The sequence below is a fragment of the Phyllobates terribilis genome, unplaced genomic scaffold (genome assembly GCF_046119375.1).
Source record: "Phyllobates terribilis strain yellow unplaced genomic scaffold, ASM4611937v1 Scaffold_3__8_contigs__length_932513732, whole genome shotgun sequence".
NCBI classification, from domain to species: domain Eukaryota; kingdom Metazoa; phylum Chordata; class Amphibia; order Anura; family Dendrobatidae; genus Phyllobates; species Phyllobates terribilis.
In genome coordinates this window covers 669,685,048-669,692,569 of record NW_027362763.1, presented here as the reverse complement: position 1 = coordinate 669,692,569, position 7,522 = coordinate 669,685,048, and the positions used below count along the sequence as shown (strand labels likewise).

Below are 7,522 nucleotides of genomic sequence, written 5' to 3'. Positions count from 1 at the left end.
GCAGTCCTCACAATATATATGCCGATCAGACATAACATCAAAAACTTTTGCTTAATATTGTGTCACCAGAACAGTTCTGACTCATTAAGGCTCAGACTCCACAAGTTTCCTGAATGTTCCCTGTGTAATCTGGAGCCAAAACATTGATGAAACATTAGCAACAAATCCTTTAATGTCTCGAATAGGATTCCCTTTTATTTTTTTAATTTATATCTTTAATGTGGGATTTTTACAGGAAAGTTCTGGTGAAATAACGAGAGGACTTGAAAACCCCACTTCAGCATCACTGACCGGTAAAAGCCACTCATGGGAAGATCAGTAAAATGTCTTATTTATTTCTTTTTTGAACTTTTACCAAAAAATTAGGGTGAAGAAGGGCGATGTAGAGGGGTATGGTCTGTAAATGGGACCTTTCCATGTGTTATTTTCCTATTTTCCTCTATGTCCATTTTACTTTATTTACTCCTTGTCGTTGTCACAGACTTAGTAAAGCTTCATTAGTTTCTTTAGAAAAATGAAAATATGTTGGTTTCCTTTTTTCAGATGAAAACGGGATGAGCGGCTCCATTGCACATCACAATGTGTCTCTCTGTTATGAAGTAGAGGATAACAATATAATAGCCGATGATGAACCTGCCGTCAATCAGTGCATTCATTCATCCTCTGACCTCGCCGATCGCTGGATACCTTCATCTGATCAATCGCTGATCCAGGACCAAACTGGAAATATTTAAAAAATAAATCTAATCGTACTTTGCCTGAGCAAATTGTGACAGACGCACAGCCATTTTTATGTTCCGATTGTGGGAAATGTTTCTCGAGGGAAATTCAACTTAAGAGACATCGGAGAACTCACACAGAGAAGAAGCCGTACTCTTGTCCTGAATGTGGGAAGCGTTTTGGTACAAAAACACTTCTTAAGACCCATGTAAGAGTGCACATGAGGGAGAAGCCGTTTCCTTGTTCTGAATGTGGGAAATGTTTTAGACGGAAAACAAATCTTGCGACTCATCTAAAAACTCACACGGGGGAGAAGCCATTTATATGTTCAGAATGTGGGAAATGTTTTAGCCATAAATTGGTTCATCTAAGAAGTCACACAGGGGAGAAACCATTTTTGTGTTCAGATTGTGGGAAATGTTTTGCCCACAAATCAAATCTTGATAGACATAAGAGAAATCACAAGAAAGAGAAGAGATTTTAATGTTCCGATACTTGATTGAAATGTTTCAGAGATAGGACCTGCTGCCTCGATATGCCTTCTCACATACAATGTGACCCTTACAGGTCTTGTGTTTTCACAGAAAGACGCAGTCAGGACTCTGCAGACTAAAGTCCAACGCACTAGAGTAGGACATGAATGTGATAGAAGGAGTCTAATTTCCACCTTTGGGCTTGGACACCCTACAGATTTTGAAACGTTAAACGACTCACATTAAATGTCTGTCACCTACAATCCACCTAAAACAGCAGATAGTCAAATCATTAAACTTACAAGCTATCTTAAAGAAATAGAATAAATATAGATTAGTAAAAATAGACTCTTTATTAATATATATAATAAATCCAAGACAAACCCAACAAGACAATACATATATAACCACTTAAAATACATGACTGGATACCCCAGTAAAAAAAAAAAACTTTATTCACAAAACATAATGAACCCTCAATGGGAAACACAGAATAAAAAAATCCAATAATATTCACTTATTCAACAAATTATTCATGCATTCATATATTGACTGTGTTTCTGACACTGCATTCGTGTACTGACGGTGGTTCTGGTGCTGCATTCATGTATGTGGTTCTGGTGCTGCATTCATATACGTGGTTCTGACACTGCATTCATGTACAAACAGTGGTTTTGGCACTGCACTCATGTGCAGATGGTAGTTCTGGTACTGCATTCATGTAATAACTGTAGTTCTGATGTTGCATTTATGTATTGATGGTGGTTTTGGTGCTGCATTCATGCAATCAGTTATGTTTTATTGCATTTTATAGAGAGATGCTGCAACTGAAAAAAAAACTCCACAATTCTGGAGTTTCAATTTTATTCTTTTGTTTTTTTTACAGTGTTTACCAGATGGGTTAATTAGTTTGATTAGATGGGATGTAGTCATGCCAATCATGCTTTGTTTTTATTTCTTTATTTTTAACAAGGTAAAAGGAGTGCAATAAGAATTTTTATTTTTTAAATATTTTTTTAAAAATTGTTTTATTTTATTTAACAGACCCTTTAGAGGACTTAAACCTTCAATCGTTTGTAGTATAGACTGCAACACTACTGTATTGCAGAAGTTAAAGCAAATGATTTTCTCCTATGATGCTCAGGCCCAGGCTTTGCAAGAGGATGAAGGTGGCAGCTACTGGGTCCTCCAACCCATCAGGACCCAGCAATTGCATTGTGAGAGAAGAGGATGTAACTGCATCATTTAAATTATACTGTCGGTGATTTAAATGGTAAAATGATCAAACAGCAGCAGTGTACACCCGGCTTCAGAGTCGCGGTGACGCTGCCGAAATGAGCAGCGCGCATGAGCGAGATTTGTATGAGCAGCGATGACACCGCTCGTGCAGATTAGGTTATCACGCCCACAGGGGCGTGATAACATGGAAAGAGGGCTGACTAGTCTGGGGAACTAACGCTCCATCGACTGGTCAAAACACTCATTAGCATAGGAAACGGGGACATTATAAATTATTTTTTATACTTTGTTTTCACTCTATACAGGGCTGGTTAGGCAGGGAATTTGCTGATACATACAAGAGCTTCTCACAAAATTAGAATATCAGCAAAAAGTTAATTTATTTCAGTTCTTCAATACAAAAAGAGAAACTCCTATATTATATAGTCATTACACACAGAGGGATCTATTATATAGAGTCATTACACACAGAGGGATCTATTATATAGAGTCATTACACACAGAGGGATCTATTATATAGTCATTACACACAGAGGGATCTATTATATAGAGTCATTACACACAGAGGGATCTATTATATAGAGTCATTACACACAGAGTGATCTATTATATAGAGTCATTACACACAGAGTGATCTATTATATAGTCATTACACACAGAGGGATCTATTATATAGAGTCATTACACACAGGGATCTATTATATAGAGTCATTACACACAGAGGGATCTATTATATAGAGTCATTACACACAGAGGGATCTATTATATAGAGTCATTACACACAGAGGGATCTATTATATAGAGTCAGTACACACAGAGGGATCTATTATATAGCGTCATTACACACAGAGGGATCTATTATATAGAGTCATTACACACAGAGGGATCTATTTCACGTGTTTATTTCTGTTAATGTTGATGATTATGGCTTACAGCCAATGAAAACACAAAAGCCATTATCTCAGTAAATTAGAATAAGTAACAAAAAACACCTGCAAAGGCTTCCGAAGTGTTTAAAAAGGTCCCTTAGTCTGTTTCAGTAGGCTCCACAATCAAGGGGAAGGCTGCTGACATGACAGATGTCCAGAAGGCAGTCATTAACACACTCCACAAGGAGGGTAAGCCACAATAGGTCATTGAAAAAGAAGCTGGCTGTTCACAGAGTGCTGTATCCAAGCATATTAATGGAAAGTTGAGTGGAAGGAAAAAGTGTGATAGAAAAAGGTTCACAAGCAACCTGGATAACCGCAGCCTTGAGAGGATTGTTAAGAAAAGGCCATTCAAAAATTTGGGGGAGATTCACAAGGAGTGGACTGCTGCTGGAGTCATTGCTTCAAGAGGCACCACACACAGACGTATCCAGGACCTGGGCTACAAGTGTTGCAAGCCGGTTATCAAATCTTCCGGATTTCATCAGCAGCTCAAATTCTTTTTCAGTGAGCAAATAATAAATCTTATGGTGGCCCAGACAAATTTGTACACTCATCAATTTTTCACCTAAAATCCCACCTCATTATATTCCAGATGGACCCCTGTAAATGCAGCAGAGATTATGACATTTTGGGGCATTGTGCTGCATATGAGCATAGACAGAAAACCAGCGCTTCGGCAATACTGGAGTACTGATATTCTCTACAGCACACCAGTATTCTGTATGACCATGACGATTTGAAGCGATCCAAAAATTTTTGCATTATAGTGATAATGTGCAGTGTCCTCCCCAAGATGATCCTATCCTTACTTTGATCGTCTATATAAAATTCGGCCAGTAGTTGAACACTTCAGCAGAAAATTTGTTGAGGCGTACAACCCCCAAAAGGACATCGCTATAAATGAATCTCTGGTTCATTTCAAAGGGAGGCTAAAATTCCGACAATACATGCCCAATAAGAGGACCAGGTACGGAATAAAACTGTACAAGCTGTGCGAGAGTACCTCAGGGTACACCCACAGATTTAGGGTTTACAAAGGGAAGAACACCCTGATTGCCTCCCCCCTGAATGCCCTCCTGTCCTGGGGGTGAGAGGAAAAATTGTGTGGGAATTGCTGTACCCACAGCTGGATCAAGGTTATCACCTCTACATTGATAACTTTTACACCAGCGTCCCACTCTTCAAGAACTTCTCTGTCAGAAGTACAGTTGTATTCAGCACCATGCGAAAAAATCAGAGAGGCCTCCCCTAAGCCGCTAATCGGGCAACTGCTGAAAAAGGGCGAAAGCAAAGCCCAACACATTGACAACATGCTGGTGGTCAAGCATAAGGACAAGAGAGATGTCGTTATCTTGACAACCGTACACCATGACAACAGCTCCCATATCACTGTCCGAGGTACCACAACATGAGTCCCAAAGCAAGATTTGTATCTTGGTTTATAAAAGTACATGGGGGGTGTAGATCTCTAAAATCAGGTCGTCAAACCATACAGTGCCATGCAAAAAGCTAAAGTATGGTACAAAAAATTGGCTGTGCACATTGTACAGATGGCACCGTACAATGCTTTTGTGCGGTTTCGATCTGCAGGCGAAACGGGAACATTCCTTCAGTTTCAGTATGTAGTCATCAAGGCCCTAATGTTTGGCAGTGAGGAAGGTGAAGGACCCAGTACTTTTGAAACTGATAGTGCCCGTATCGTCCAAGGTCAACATTTTCCAGGAGAGGTTACCCAAACAGCGAAGAAGGGAAGATCACAAAAACGGTGAAAAAGGGGAACCCGGAAAGACACAATTTACCATTGAGAAACCTGGCCTTTGTATTAAAGATTGCTTCATAGTGTACCACATGTCCACAAATTAATAAAAAAAAATTACCTTGTTGATACACTTCTTTTATAATCTGTGAGGGTTCCCTAACAAATAGGCAATCCCTGCATGTGTTGAGGCTGTCTTACGGTTGTGAATCATGCAGACGCAGGGACTTGAACATAATATGCGAGCATGCCGAAGATACTTGGCAAGCACCCAAGCATGCTTGGTTAAAGGGTTGAAGGAACACGCTCGTTCATCACTAATTATAATCATTACTATAAAACTATGCCTCTGGATAAATTCCTTGAGGGGTGTAGTTTCCAAACTAGGGTGACTTGTGGGGGATTTCCACTGTTTAGGCACATCAGGGGCTCTCCAAACGCGACATAGAGCTCGCAGACCATTCCATCAAAGTCTGTGCTCACTCCTTCCCTGCCGTGTGCCCAAACAATAGTTTTCCACCAAATATGGGGTATCAGTGGAAATTGCATAACAGTTTATGCGGTCCACTTTCTCCTGTTACCCTTGTGAAAAAAATTGGGGCTCAAAAACATTTGTAGAAAAATTATTACTATTTTTTTTCACGGCTCAACGTTATAACATTTTTGGGAATCACCTGGTGGTTCAAGGTGCTCACCACACATCTAGATAAGTTCCTTGAGGGGTATAGATTCTAAAATGGTTTCACTTGTCGGTAGTTTCCACTGTTTAGGCAAATCAGGGGCTTTCCAAACGCAACATGGCGTCCACTCTCTAAGCCAATTTTGCGTTCAAAAAGTCCAACAGTGCTCCTTCCCTTCGGATCCCTGCAGTGTGCCCAAAAAAGTGGTAATCCCCACATATGGGTTATTGGCATACTCAGGATAAATTGCACAACAATTTTTTTGGTCCATTTTCTCCTGTTGCCCGTGTGAAAATAAAAAATTGGGGCTATAGGATCATCTTTGTGGAAAAAATGTGATTTTTTTTTTATTTTGACGGCTCAGCGTTATAAATTTCTGTGAAGCACCTGGGGGATCAAGGTGCTCACCACACATCTAAATAAGTTCCTTGAGGGGTCTAATTTCCAAAATGGGTCACTTGTGGGGAGTTTCTACTGTTTAGGCACAGCAGGGGCTCTCCGAATGCTACATGGCATCCGCTCTCAATTCCAGACAATTTTGCATTCAAAAAGTCAAACCGTACTACTTCCGTTCCAAGTCCTGCCGTGCGCCCAAACAGTGGTTTTACCCCACATATGGGGTATTAGCATACTCAGGAGAAATTATACAACAAATTTTTTGGTCCGTTTTCTCCTGTTATCCTTGTGAAAATAAAAAAAATTGGGGTGTAAAGTAACATTTTTTGAAAAAAAGTTAAATGTTCATTTTTTCCTTCCACATTCGATTAATTCCTGTGAAGCACCTGAAGGGTTAATAAACTTCTTGAATGTGGTTTTGAGCACCTTGAGGGGTGCCGTTTTTAGAATGGCGTCACTTTTGGGAATTTAGCAGGTTCTCAAACTTCGGCAAGACATAGTCATAAAATCGGTGAAATAATGAAAATATAAAAAAAAAAAAGAAGTGTACTTAACATTTTGAAACAATGAGGCAGCACAAAAAAGCGGAAATATTTTCACACAGGTGTCGTTTAGTGGTTCGTTTCTTTTCCAAGACGGTGCCATTTGTGAAACCCATCTGTACAATTATTTGGCTACATTTCATGAGTACAGAAATTCTCCATAGTGGCCACAATCTGCTGTCAGGACACTCGGCAGAAGTAAGAAGGGTAGGAGCCGCCTGCGGCAATAAATCCAAAATCTTACTTCAGTGTTTTAGACGCCATCTCATGTTTGCAGCCTCTGATGGAAAATTGACAAAAAAAAGCGAGTTTTTAAAAAATCATCCAAATCCATATTTATCTAGTGCATACATGTCAAACTCTGGCCCGTGGCCAAATCTGGCCCGCAGGGTGGTTTTATTTGGCCCACAACATCATAGCCACCACCCCTATGTGGGGCCATTATACTGTATGGAGGACTATATGGGCCAATTATTCTGTATGGAGGACTATGTGGGGCCCATTATTCTGTATGGAGGACTGTGTGGGGCCCATTATTATGTATGGAGCACTATGTGGGCCCATTATTCTGTATGGAGGACTATGTGAGGCCATTATTCTGTATGGAGGACTATGTGGGCCCATTATTCTGTATGGAGGACTATGTGAGGTCCATTATACTGTATGGAGGACTATGTGGGGCCATTATACTGTATGGAGGACTATGTGGCCCATTATACTGTATGAAGGACTATGTGGGGCCCATTATACTGTATGGAGGACTATGCGGGGCCCATTATACTGT

At 40.1% G+C, this 7,522-nt stretch overlaps 1 pseudogene; it reads left to right on the top strand.

Moving 5' to 3' along the window:
• Positions 1–700: 700 nt before the first annotated feature.
• The window catches only part of LOC141258604 (uncharacterized), a 31,512-nt pseudogene continuing 24,690 nt past the window's right edge, over positions 701–7,522 (top strand).